The following is a 15,172-nucleotide window of genomic DNA, read 5'->3' as shown; positions in this document are numbered from 1 at the left end:
ATGAACTTGCTGAGTACGCTCGTACTCATTCTATCTCGTTTGAACCCCCTTCTTAGATCAATGCACCGAAGGAGAAACTACCGTGGAAATCGAAGACAAAGGAGTCAACTGCAACAAGATGAAGAATCCAATCAACGAAGTCAATGGAGTCAACTCCTGCATCGGTTATAATGGAAACCTAGACTAGCAATAGAAGGGAATCTTTCCCTAATCCTAGCACCTAAGTAGCTAGATTTCTATAGCAAGCCAAGTAGCTCTTGAACTTAAGCTAGCAATAAGATAGATTACGAGTCGTTCTTCTCGGAGCTTTATTTGAAGTTTTACCTCACTGTAAAGTAGGAGGGTGTGTGGATCTTATGTAAACTGTTCGTGTGTACTTCTATAGACATACCTTGGACTCGCATATGTTTCTGTTGTACCACTCTGAGAGATGTAATATGGGTGGAATGGTGTTTCACTTGTGTTATGTCAACGACTTGTGTACTACACCATGCAGTGGTACGCTGGGTCACCACATCCTTGAACAAAATTTTGAACTAATCTACCCCATTCTGGAGCAAAGCCCTTCATTCATTATGTCTGTTGCAAAAAAGCCACTTCAATTTATCGTAAGCTTTTTCAAAATCAATTTTAAACAACACCCCATCCATTTTCTTATAATGAAGCTCGTGAATTTTTTCATGAATAACGACCACCCCTTCTAAAATATTTCTACTCGGCATGAATGTCGATTGAGTTAGTTTTATCACCCTTGGGGCAATCCCCGATATGCGATTTGTACCAGCTTTGGTAAAGATTTTAAAACATACTTTTAACAAACAAATAGGTATATTGTTGAATCTGGATCGCATCCTCTTTCTTTGGTAGTAATGTGATGATGCCAAAATTTAGTTTGTAGAGGGGTGCTTGTGACGGTAAAGCACACGTCCGTTGGGAACCCCAAGAGCAAGGTATGATGAGTACAGCAGCGAGTTTTCCCTCAGTAAGAAACCAAGGTTATCGAACCAGTAGGAGATGAAGATCACGTGAAGGTTGTTGGTGAAGGAGTGTAGTACGGCGCAACACCAGGGATTCCAGTGCCAACGTGGAACCTGCACAACACAATCAAAATACTTTGCCCCAACTTAACAGTGAGGTTGTCAATCTCACCGGCTTGCTGAAAACAAAGGATTAAACGTATGGTGTGGAAAATTATGTTTACTTGCAGAAAACAAAAGAGAACAATGATTGCAGTAGGTTGTATTTCAGATGTAAAAGAATGGACCGGGGTCCACAGTTCACTAGTGGTGTCTCTCCAATAATATAAATAATATGTTGGGTAAACAAATTACAGTTGGGCAATTGACAAATAGAGAGGGCATAACAATGCACATACATATCATGATGACTACTATGAGATTTACTTAGGGCATTACGACAAAGAACATAGACCGCCATCCAGACATGCATCTATGCCTAAAAAGTCCACCTTCGGGTTAGCATCCGCACCCCTTCCAAGTATTAAGTTGCAAACAACAGACAATTGCATTAAGTACCGTGCGTAATGTAAACAATACAAATATCCTTAGACAAAGCATTGATGTTTTATCCCTAGTGGCAACAAAGACATCCACAACCTTAGCGGTTGCTGTCACTCCCCCAGATTCAATGCAGGCATGAACCCACTATCTAGCATAAATACCCCCTCTTGGAGTTACAAGTATCAACTTGGCCAGAGCCTCTACTAGCAACGGAGAGCATGCAAGATCATAAATAACACATATATGATAGATCAATAATCAACTTGACATAGTATTCCATATTCATCGGATCCCAACAAACACAACATGTAGCATTACAAATAGATGATCTTGATCATGATAGGCAGCTCACAAGATCTAAACATGATGGCATAATAGGAGAAGACAACCATCTAGCTACTGCTATGGACCCATAGTCCAAGGATGAACTACTCAAGCATCAGTCCGGATGCGGGCATGGTGATGTAGAGCCCTCCGGTGATGATTCCCCTCTCCGGCAGGGTGCCGGAGGAGTGATGCGCGTGGTTGACGTATTGTCTTTTCGTTCGACACGCGTCCGTTGGGAACCCCAAGAGGAAGGTGTGATGCGCACAGCGGCAAGTTTCCCTCAGTAAGAAACCAAGGTTTAATCGGACCAGTAGGAGTCAAGAAGCACGTTGAAGGTTGATGGCGGCGAGATGTAGTGCGGCGCAACACCAGGGATTCCGGCGCCAACGTGGAACCCGCACAACACAACCAAAGTACTTTGCCCCAACGAAACAAGTGAGGTTGTCAATCTCACCGGCTTGCCGTAACAAAGGATTAACCGTATTGTGTGGAAGATGATTGTTTGCAGAGAAAACAAGTAAAACAAGTATTGCAAGAGATTGTATTTCAAGAAAGAGAATTGGACCGGGTCCACAGCTCACTAGAGGTGTCTCTCCCATAAGACGAACAAGCATGTTGGGTGAACAAATTACAGCTTGGGCAATTGACAAATAAAGAGAGCATGACAATGCACATACATATCATGATGAGTATAGTGAGATTTAATTGGGCATTACGACAAAGTACATAGACCGCCATCCAACCGCATCTATGCCTAAAAAGTCCACCTTCAAAGTTATCATCCGAACCCCTCCAAGCATTAAGTTGCAAGCAACAGTACAATTGCATTAAGTATGGTGCGTAATGTAATCAACAACTACATCCTTAGACATAGCATCAATGTTTTATCCCTAGTGGCAACAAGACAACACAACCTTAGAACTTTCTCGTCACTCGTCCTGTGTGTCAATGCAGCATGAACCCACTATCGAGCATAAGTACTCCCTCTTGGAGTTACAAGCATCTACTTGGCCGCAGCATCTACTAGTAACGGAGAGCATGCAAGATCATAAACAACACATAAGCATAACTTTGATAATCAACATAACAAGTATTCTCTATTCATCGGATCCCAACAAACGCAACATATAGAATTACGTATAGATGATCTTGATCATGATAGGCAGCTCACAAGATCCGACAATGATAGCACAATGGGGAGAAGACAACCATCTAGCTACCGCTATGGACCCATAGTCCAGGGGTAGACTACTCACACATCACACCGGAGGCGACCATGGCGGCGTAGAGTCCTCCGGGGATGATTCCCCTCTCCGGCAGGGTGCCGGAGGCGATCTCCCGGATCCCCCGAGATGGGATCGGCGGCGACGGCGTCTCCGGAAGGTTTTCCGTATCGTGGCTCTCGGCACCGGGGGTTTCGTCACGGAGGCTTTAAGTAGGCGGAAGGGCAAGTCAAGAGGCGGCACGGGGGCCCACACCATAGGCCGGCGCGGCCGGGGTGGGGCCGCGCCGCCCTAGGGTTTGGCCACCCCGTGGCCCCTCTTCGTCTCGTCTTCGGACTTCCGGAAGCTTCGTGGAAAAATAGGCCCCCGGGCTTTGATTTCGTCCAATTCCGAGAATATTTCCTTACTAGGATTTCTGAAACCAAAAACAGCAGTAAAACAAAGAATCGGCACTTCGGCATCTTGTTAATAGGTTAGTTCCGTAAAATGCACGAATATGACATAAAGTGTGCATAAAACATGTAGATAACATCAATAATGTGGCATGGAACATAAGAAATTATCGATACGTCGGAGACGTATCAGCATCCCCAAGCTTAGTTCTCGCTCGTCCCGAGCAGTAAAACGATAAACACGTATAATTTCTGGAGTGACATGCCATCATAATCTTGATCATACTATTTGTAAAGCATATGTAGTGAATGCAGCGATCAAAACAATGTGTATGACATGAGTAAACAAGTGAATCATAAAGCAAAGACTTTTCATGAATAGCACTTCAAGACAAGCATCAATAAGTCTTGCATAAGAGTTAACTCATAAAGCAATAATTCAAAGTAAAGGTATTGAAGCAACACAAAAGAAGATTAAGTTTCAGCGGTTGCTTTCAACTTGTAACATGTATATCTCATGGATATTGTCAACATAGAGTAATATAATAAGTGCAATAAGCAAGTATGTAGGAATCAATGCACAGCTCACACAAGTGTTTGCTTCTTGAGGTGGAGAGAAATAGGTGAACCGACTCAACATTGAAAGTAAAAGAATGGTCCTCATAGAGGAAAAGCATCGATTGCTATATTTGTGCTAGAGCTTTGATTTTGAAAACATGAAACAATTTTGTCAACGGTAGTAATAAAGCATATGCATCATGTAAATTATATCTTATAAGTTGCAAGCCTCATGCATAGTGTACCAATAGTGCCCGCACCTTGTCCTAATTAGCTTGGACTACCTCGGATTATCACCGCAATACATATGCTTTAACCAAGTTTCACAAAGGGGTACCTCTATGCCGCCCGTACAAAGGTCTAAGGAGAAAGCTCGCATTTGGATTTCTCGCTTTTGATTATTCTCAACTTAGACATCCATACCCGGACAACATAGACAACAGATAATGGACTCCTCTTTTAATGCTTTAAGCATTTGACAACAATTAATTCTTTTCTCATTAGAGATTTGAGGATATTTGTCCAAAACTGAAACTTCCACCATGAATCATGGCTTTAGTTAGCGGCCCAATGTTCTTCTCTCACAATATGCATGCTCAAACCATTCAACTCAGTGTAGATCGCCCTTACTTCGTACAAGACGAACATGCATAGCAACTCACATGAAATTCAACAATGAGTTGATGGCGTTCCCGCAGAACATGGTTATCGCACAACAAGCAACTTAATAAGAGATAAAGTGCATAATTACATATTCAATACCACAATAGTTTTTAAGCTATTTGTCCCATGAGCTATATATTGCAAAGGTGAATGATGGAATTTTAAAGGTAGCACTCAAGCAATTTACTTTGGAATGGCGGGAAAATACCATGTAGTATAGGTAGGTATGGTGGACACAAATGGCATAGTGGTTGGCTCAAGTATTTTGGATGCATGAGAAGTATTCCCTCTCGATACAAGGTTTAGGCTAGCAAGGCTTATTTGAAACAAACACAAGGATGAACCGGTGCAGCAAAACTCACATAAAAGACATATTGAAAACATTATAAGACTCTACACCGTCTTCCTTGTTGTTCAAACTCAATACTAGAAATTATCTAGACCTTAGAGAAACCAAATATGCAAACCAAATTTTAGCATGCTCTATGTATTTCTTCATTAATGGGTGCAAAGCATATGATGCAAGAGCTTAAACATGAGCACAACAATTGCCAAGTATCACATTACCCAAGACATTTATAGCAATTACTACATGTATCATTTTCCAATTCCAACCATATAACAATTTAACGAAGGAGAAACTTCGCCATGAATACTATGAGTAGAAACCAAGGACATACTTGTCCATATGCTACAGCGGAGCGTGTATCTCTCCCATAAAGTGAATGCTAGGATCCATTTTATTCAAACAAAACAAAAACAAAAACAAACCGACGCTCCAAGAAAAAGCACATAAGATGTGATGGAATAAAAATATAGTTTCAGTGGAGGAACCTGATAATGTTGTCGATGAAGAAGGGGATGCCTTGGGCATCCCCAAGCTTAGACGCTTGAGTCTTCTTGATATATGCAGGGGTGAACCACCGGGTGCATCCCCAAGCTTAGAGCTTTCACTCTCCTTGATCATGTTGCATCATACTCCTCTCTTGATCCTTGAAAACTTCCTCCACACCAAACTCGAAACAACTCATTAGAGGGTTAGTGCACAATATAAATTGACATATTCAGAGGTGACACAATCATTCTTAACACTTCTGGACATTGCATAATGCTACTGGACATTAGTGGATCAAAGAAATTCATCCAACATAGCGAAAGAGGCAATGCGAAATAAAAGGCAGAATCTGTCAAAACAGAACAGTTCGTATTGACGAATTTTAAAATGGCACCAGACTTGCTCAAATGAAAATGCTCAAATTGAATGAAAGTTGCGTACATATCTGAGGATCATGCACGTAAATTGGCATAATTTTCTGAGCTACCTACAGGGAGGTAGACCCAGATTCGTGACAGCAAAGAAATCTGGAACTGCGCAGTAATCCAAATCTAGTACTTACTTTTCTATCAACGGCTTAACTTGGCACAACAAAACACAAAACTAAGATAAGGAGAGGTTGCTACAGTAGTAAACAACTTCCAAGACACAAAATAAAAACAAAGTACTGTAGGTAAAAACATGGGTTGTCTCCCATAAGCGCTTTTTTAACGCCTTTCAGCCTAGGCGCGTAAAGTGTGTATCAAGTAACATCGAGAGATGAAGCATCAACATCATAATTTGTTCTAATAATAGAATCATAAGGTACCTTTATTCTCTTTCTAGGGAAGTGTTCCATACCTTTCTTGAGAGGAAATTGATATTTTATATTACCTTCCCTCATATCAATAATAGCACCAACAAGTTCAAGAAAAGGTCTTCCCAATATAATGGGACAAGATGCATTGCATTCAATATCCAAGACAACAAAATCAACGGGAACAAGATTATTGTTAACGGTAATGCGAACATTATCAACTTTACCCAAAGGTTTCTTTGTAGAATGATCAGCAAGATTAACATCCAAATAACAATTTTTCAACTGTGGCAAGTCAAGCATATTATAAATTTTCTTAGGCATAACAGTAAATACTTGCACCAAGATCACATAAAGCATTACAATCAAAATCTTTAACCTTCATCTTAATGATGGGCTCCCAACCATCCTCTAGCTTTTTAGGAATAGAGGCTTCGCGCTCTAGTTTCTCTTCTCTAGCTTTTATGAGAGCATTTGTAATATGATGCGTGAAAGCCAAATTTATAGCACTAGCATTAGGACTTTTAGCAAGTTTTTGCAAGAACTTTATAACTTCAGAGATGTGGCAATCATCAAAATTCAAACCATTATAATCTAAAGCAATGGGATCATCATCCCCAATGTTGGAAAAAATTTCAGCAGCCTTTATCACAGTAGCTTCAGTAGCTTTAGCAGCTTCAGCAGTTTTTCGCGCTTTGCATTAGAAGTGGAAACATTGCTAACACCAATTCTTTTATTAGTATGAGTAGGAGGTGCAGCAACATGTGTAGCATTAGCATTACTAGTGGTGGTAATAGTCCAAACTTTAGCTATATTCTTCTCTTTAGCTAGTTTTTCATTTTCTTCTCTATCCCACCTAGCACGCAGCTCAGCCATTAATCTTATATTCTCATTAATTCTAACTTGAATGGCATTTGCTGTAGTAACAATTTTATTATGATAATTCTCATTAGGCAAAACTTTTGATTTCAAAAGATCAACATCAAGCAAGAAGACTATCGACTTTAGAAGCAAGTATATCAATTTTACCAAGCTTTTCTTCAACAGCATTTGTTAAAAGCAGCTTTGTGTACTAATAAATTCTTTAAGCATGGCTTCAAGTCCAGGGGGTGAATTCCTATTATTGTTGTAAGAATTTCCATAAGAATTACCATAGCCGTTGCCATTATTATAAGGATATGGCCTATAGTTGTTACTAGAATTGTTCCGTAAGCATTGTTGTTGAAATTATTATTTTTAATGAAGTTTACATCAACATGTTCTTCTTGTGCAACCAATGAAGCTAACGGAACATTATTAGGATCAATATTAGTCCTATCATTCACAAGCATAGACATAATAGCATCAACCTTATCATTCAAGGAAGAGGATTCTTCAACATGAATTTACCTTCTTACCTTGTGGAGCTCTTTCCGTGTGCCATTCAGAGTAGTTGATCATCATATTATCAAGAAGCCTTGTTGCTTCACCAAGAGTGATGGACATAAAGGTACCTCCAAGCAGCTGAATCCAATAAATTCCGTGAAGAAAAATTTAGTCCCGCATAGAAGGTTTGGATGATCATCCAAGTAGTCACTCCATGGGTTGGGCAATTTTTAACCAGTAGATTTCATTCTTTCCCAAGCTTGAGCAACATGTTCAGTATCTAATTGTTTGAAATTCATTATGCTACTCCTCAAAGATATAATTTTAGCAGTGGGGATAATATCTACCAATAAAAGCATCCTTGCATTTAGTCCATGAATCAATACTATTCTTAGGCAGTAGATAGCAACCAATCTTTAGCTCTTCCTCTTAATGAGAAAGGGAACAATTTTAGTTTAATAATATCACCATCTACATCTTTATATTTTTGCATTTCACATAGTTCAACAAAATTATTAAGATGGGCAGCAAGCATCATCGTAACTAATTCCGTAAAATTGATCTTTCATAACAAGATTCAAGAAAGCAGTGTTTAATTTCAAAGAATTCTGCCGTAGTAGCAGGTGGAGCAATAGGTGTGCATAAGAAATCATTATTATTTGTGGTTGTGAAGTCACACAACTTAGTATTTTCAGCGTTGGCCATTTTAGCAACAAGTAAATAAAGCAAACTAGATAAAGTAAATGCAAGTAAACTAATTTTTTTGTGTTTTCAATATAGCAAACAAGATAGCAAATAAAGTAAAACTAGCAACTAATTTTTTTGTATTTTGATTTAGTGCAGCAAACAAAGTAGTAAATAAAACTAAGCAAGACAAAAACAAAGTAAAGAGATTGAGAAGTGGAGACTCCCTTGCAGCCGTGTCTTGATCTCCCCGCAACGGCGCCGTAAATTTGCTTGATGCGCGTGGTTGACGTATTGTCTTTTCGTTCGACACGCGTCCGTTGGGAACCCCAAGAGGAAGGTGTGATGCGCACAGCGGCAAGTTTCCTCGCAAGAAACCAAGGTTTAATCGGACCAGTAGGAGTCAAGAAGCACGTTGAAGGTTGATGGCGGCGAGATGTAGTGCGGCGCAACACCAGGGATTCCGGCGCCAACGTGGAACCCGCACAACACAACCAAAGTACTTTGCCCCAACGAAACAAAGTGAGGTTGTCAATCTCACCGGCTTGCCGTAACAAAGGATTAACCGTATTGTGTGGAAGATGATTGTTTGCAGAGAAAACAAGAAAACAAGTATTGCAAGAGATTGTATTTCAAGAAAGAGAATTGGACCGGGGTCCACAGCTCACTAGAGGTGTCTCTCCCATAAGACGAACAAGCATGTTGGGTGAACAAATTACAGCTTGGGCAATTGACAAATAAAGAGAGCATGACAATGCACATACATATCATGATGAGTATAGTGAGATTTAATTGGGCATTACGACAAAGTACATAGACCGCCATCCAACCGCATCTATGCCTAAAAAGTCCACCTTCAGAGTTATCATCCGAACCCCTCCAGCATTAAGTTGCAAGCAACAGTACAATTGCATTAAGTATGGTGCGTAATGTAATCAACAACTACATCCTTAGACATAGCATCAATGTTTTATCCCTAGTGGCAACAAGACAACACAACCTTAGAACTTTCTCGTCACCGTCCTGGTGTCAATGCAGCATGAACCCACTATCGAGCATAAGTACTCCCTCTTGGAGTTACAAGCATCTACTTGGCCAGAGCATCTACTAGTAACGGAGAGCATGCAAGATCATAAACAACACATAAGCATAACTTTGATAATCAACATAACAAGTATTCTCTATTCATCGGATCCCAACAAACGCAACATATAGAATTACAGTATAGATGATCTTGATCATGATAGGCAGCTCACAAGATCCGACAATGATAGCACAATGGGGAGAAGACAACCATCTAGCTACCGCTATGGACCCATAGTCCAGGGGTAGACTACTCACACATCACACCGGAGGCGACCATGGCGGCGTAGAGTCCTCCGGGGATGATTCCCCCTCCGGCAGGGTGCCGGAGGCGATCTCCCGGATCCCCCGAGATGGGATCGGCGGCGACGGCGTCTCCGGAAGGTTTTCCGTATCGTGGCTCTCGGCATCGGGGGTTTCGTCACGGAGGCTTTAAGTAGGCGGAAGGGCAAGTCAAGAGGCGGCACGGGGGCCCACACCATAGGCCGGCGCGGCCGGGGTGGGGCCGCGCCGCCCTAGGGTTTGGCCACCCCGTGGCCCCTCTTCGTCTCGTCTTCGGACTTCCGGAAGCTTCGTGGAAAAATAGGCCCCCGGGCTTTGATTTCGTCCAATTCCGAGAATATTTCCTTACTAGGATTTCTGAAACCAAAAACAGCAGTAAAACAAAGAATCGGCACTTCGGCATCTTGTTAATAGGTTAGTTCCAGAAAATGCACGAATATGACATAAAGTGTGCATAAAACATGTAGATAACATCAATAATGTGGCATGGAACATAAGAAATTATCGATACGTCGGAGACGTATCAAGGAGATTTTCTGAACCCCCCGAGATGGGGTTGACGGCGGCAGCGTCTCTGGAACTGTTCTCGTATTTTGGCTCTCGGTACTAGGGTTTTCGGAGACGAAGGAATAAATAGGCGAAGGGGCAGCATCGGGGGAGCCTGGGGGCTCCCTCCCCATATGTCGGCGTGGGGGGGCCCCACTGCCGCGCCGCCCTATGGTGTGGGCCCCCGCGTGGCCTTCCTCGACTCTTCTTCGGACTTCTGGAACACTCCGTGGAAAATAGGGCCGTGGGCTTTTGTTTCGTCCAATTCCTAGAATATTTGTAAACCAACTTTTCTGAAACCAAAAACAGCAGAAAACAGGAACTGGCACTGTGGCATCTTGTTAATAGGTTAGTCCCAGAAAATGCATAAAAAATTTATAAAGTGTGAATAAAACATGTAGGTATTGTCATAAAACTAGCATGGAACATAAGAAATTATAGATACGTTGGAGACGTATCAAGGGGCAATTCCCCTTTACTAAACTGGGAGAACAACGCCATCAAGTCATCTTTGATTACTTCCCAAAAAATTTGATAGAACTCCGCCGAAAAACCATCCGGTCTAGGTGCTTTATTAAGTTCCATCTGTGAGATTGCCTCGAAGAACTCCTCTTCTGTAAAAGGCGCTGTCAAGATCTCATTTTTGACCAACGAAATTTGCGGGATATCATGCACCGCCTCTTCTATTAAAGAGATATTGCTTGGTGACTGACAAGGTAGTAACTTGTCAATGCCTACAATTAGTAGACTAGGGTTTCGCGAAAAGTAGAGGGCAAGTAGATCTCGAAGGTTTCAGCCGAAAAGGTGCTCGACTGCTAAAAACTAGGGTTGTGTTGACAATGAAATCGATCCCTTTCTTCATCCCTCGACTCCCCCTTATATAGGAGGCGGAGCCAAGGGTTTCATGTTGTACAAGTTACAAATATCGAGAGACTCTTTGAGTTCGTCCCGCATAGTTACATATCTCTTTATTCCTAATCTATCTCTATTTTCCATATCGACACTTCAATGGGCTTCCGGGCTTTATATTCTTTGGGTCGTGAGCCTTCAGGAAATCCCGGGTGGCTTCTTCGGCAGGCCCATTCGGAATGCCTATGTCAGTGACAGTGCCCCAAACAATTTCTTATAAAATTCAGTGATATAGACCTTCAAATTATCTTCCCCAACAATAGTACCTTCTTGCTGCTCTAATTTAAAGATTTTATTTTTTCTATGTTTACCATTTGCTATCAACTGGAAGTATCTCGTATTATTCCCACCACCCTGAATATGTTTAACTTTCGCTCTTTGAGCCCATTTAGATTCCTCATCCCTTCTTAGTTTATTTAAGCTATCATTTGCCTTTTTAGTTCCTCCCTTTCATTCAAACTCAAGGGATTTGTTTCCGCTTTCAAATCCAATTGGTCAATGATATACAACAATCTCTCTTTTTTCTTTTTTATACTTTCCACTCTGATTTTCGCCCATCCTTTGAGAAATCTCCTTATATGCCGTAAATTATTAAGCCAACCCTCCATGGGGTTTGCTCCCACTAAAACTGAATTCCACTCCTTTACTATCATATCAAAAAATACCTCTTGTCGCAACCAATGTAGCTTAAAAGAGAATTTTGACTTATTACCCAAATGTGCTTTCACACCTGAATCAATAAGAGTGTGATCTGAATCAGCTCTAGTCAAAGCTCGAACAGTTACTAATGGAAATTTCTGTTCCCAAGAGATGGATGCTAAGACTCTATATAGTTTCTCATATGTAGGATCTTGTCGACGATCTGCCCACGTATATTGTCTCCCCGTTAGTGCAATTTCACGTATATTCAAATGCTCAATAATTCCATTAAATACAAAAGGCCAACGTGCTTTGAAATTATCATTGTTTTTTCCTCCCTCTTCCGTATAATGTTGAAATCACCCCTACCAACATAGGTACTGTTTCAGATTCACAAGTTCTCACTAATTCTGCTAAAAATTCTGCTTTATGCAAGTCTTGGGCAGCCCCATAGAACGACACCGGAATCCATTCGAAACCATCTCTCTTACACTTAATGTGAAGCTTTACACAAAAATCTACTGTGCTGACCTTTAGCACCTGCAGCTGAGCTTATTCCCACTAGAATACCCACAGAGCGACCATGAGGTGGTAAGCAAAACCAAGAGAAATTATAACCCACAGCAAGTTGGTTCAAAAAGGGTATAGAGAAGTTAGATCTCCCAGTCTCCAACAAGGCTATAAAGTCTAACTTATGCTCTCTAATTGCTTCTTTAACAAACAAGTGCTTAGCTTTATCGCCAAAACCCCACGGATTCCAATTTATTCCTTTTATGTTTTGCATTAAGAGAATTGCTTTTTAATTCGTTTCCTAGAACTCTTGCGAATATTGTTAGTATCATACACTTTCCTTTGCCTAGTTTTCTTTCCCCTCACAATCGGCTTTATAAGCTCCACATGCTCATCTACCCCCAATGGGATGTCATCTCCCTCTACCAAATCCTCACATAATGTAGAAACTTTCAACATCACAAGATTAGACAAACCCTCATCTTTATTCAAATTCTCAATCATATTTTTTTGCAAAATTGTTAGAATTCATCCCTCCTCTAACAATTTAATCCCTTTAATAGATTTTGCCACATCCTCCTCCGATACACCTAAGGAACACCTAAACGATCCGCTCTATGACATATTTCATCATCCGGGATATTAACAATAGAAAATTCTGAAATTAAACAATTACCTGAACTGCAAGAAGCCTCACGCATCTGTGCATTTCTCATTGCCTTCCCCATCCGGGGCATGTCCACATCAGGCCTATTTTCCAATCTTGCACTGGACCTCACTTCAGCTGATGGCTTAGGTATTCCCCCAAAAGCAATGGTTGAGCTGGTATATTTGTAGAATTATCCATTAGAGATATTGATAATGTGGGCATAGCAATATTAGATGAATCCACAAAAGAGCTAGACGACTCACCAATAGTCTTCATAGATGAGGCAATGGAGTATATGTATACATGGGACATATAGTCACTCCAAGAGGATGGCATGCATAGGTTAATTCTGCTTCTTATCCTACCCTAGCATGAAAGCATAGTTGAGTTTCCTTTTCTGAACAATAAACAAGATGCAACAAATGTACTATGTGTTAACAGAAAACATCACAACATTACTGGTATAGCAAGTCCACATCCAGTGGTTTAATTCTGCCCACTAAATCATTACTGTTGCGTTCCAGGTTTCCCACTTTCTCGTTTCTTACCACACTCAAGCACATATGTTCCTCCTACAAAAAATCCTACCTTCCCAGCTTTCTCGTTTCTTACCACACTCAACAGGGCAGTACTAGCAACAGTTAGATAAATAAAAATCAGTGTAGAATATTAGCAGAGAACCAGGACCTAAGAATATTTTAATTGCCTGGATGAATGCAATGGAGTATATTTATACATAGTACTAGAATTGCAGCACACGGGTAGCTACTCCTGGGTATTTTAGTTAACTGCTAATTAGGAGTAGATAAGGACTAACACCACGAATTCTTAGCAGCTCAATCTCCTTCACAAATTCCTAGCAGTACTATGTTATCACACAATATGTGATAGGACTAGCCCCAGCACCAAGAAGCAAGAATCCAAATGCAACAATTGGATGGAGCAAGATTCTAAATTGTCACAGGATCACAAAAGGAGGCACATCTAGAAGTACATGGAGGAGGCGGTGGGGTGGATGGTACTCACGAATGACTCCAGCTTCGACGGCGAGGAGGGGCGGCGGCAGGAGCTCCAGGTCGGCCGGCGGCAGGACCCTTTTTCCTTTCAGATTATTTGAACAGAGTATGTTCATCAGAAAACAGAGACTAGCCAAGAAAAATATAGAATGACCACAGGCTGAAAATTTACTTTCAGATTATTTGAACTAAACAGGAGCTAGCAAGACAAGTTTTGCTCCAGGCCAATGATTTCCACCAAACAGAGAACAGACAAGACCTAAACATCATTTGCACCAAACAACCCAAAAATCAAGTGTTCATCTGCTATGACCAGTAACAAGAGAAACATCCAAACAAGATCAAGTTTCATACATCTATTTCACAACCAAAAAAGGCAACAGGTCTAATGGTACATCATGCAAACTTATGAAAACCATAATTGGCTAGTAGAGCAACAGGCCAATAATTTCCATTTTCTGTTTGGCTAATCTAGGATGGGCAGCGTGGCCGCTGGTGCTCCTCTAGTCACTACCGATGCACAGAGAACTGGATGCCACCCGAGCTGGCCGGACGACGCATAAGACGCCCCTCGTCAACGGCCATCCCGGCGGATCTTGGAGCGGCAGATCTGAGAAGGGTCAGCTATGGGCGCCAGGTTGGGGGCGGTGAGGTCGAGAGGAGAGAGTAGGTACCTGAGAGGGGGAAGCGTCGGCGGCGTGGTCTTGGAGCGGCGACCGGCGTCGTCTTCCTCCCTCTCGCTCGCGTCGCCCTCTCGCCGCCACGCAGAAAGGAGAGGGGGGGCTCGCGTTTTCCTTCCACCCCAGCCCGACGGGTTTCGGCTGGTTTCGTCGGGCCTAAACGAACCAAAACCATCCTACCGAACAGCCCAGGAGCGTTTTGAGGTGTTTTCGGGTGTTTTCATCGAGCCCGAAAAAAACACTCCAAAACCGGCCCAAACACCTCTAAAAACACTGGCACCAAACGAGGCCTAATGTGTCCCGCCTCGTTGGCCCTAATCAGCATAGTTGCCAACCCGTTGACCAGGAAATAAAGAGTGATGGGGGAAAGTGGGTCACCCTACCACAATCCTCGGACGTTACGGAAGAAAGCCCCAACTTCTCCGTTAACATTGAGCGCAGTTTGTACATCCATGACCAACTGCATCAGACGGTGGACCATCATCCTTGAGAATC

Source organism: Lolium rigidum, chromosome 1, assembly GCF_022539505.1.
Source record: "Lolium rigidum isolate FL_2022 chromosome 1, APGP_CSIRO_Lrig_0.1, whole genome shotgun sequence".
Taxonomy (NCBI): domain Eukaryota; kingdom Viridiplantae; phylum Streptophyta; class Magnoliopsida; order Poales; family Poaceae; genus Lolium; species Lolium rigidum.
The sequence above is the reverse complement of the archived record's forward strand: the minus strand, read 5'-3'. Positions refer to the sequence as shown.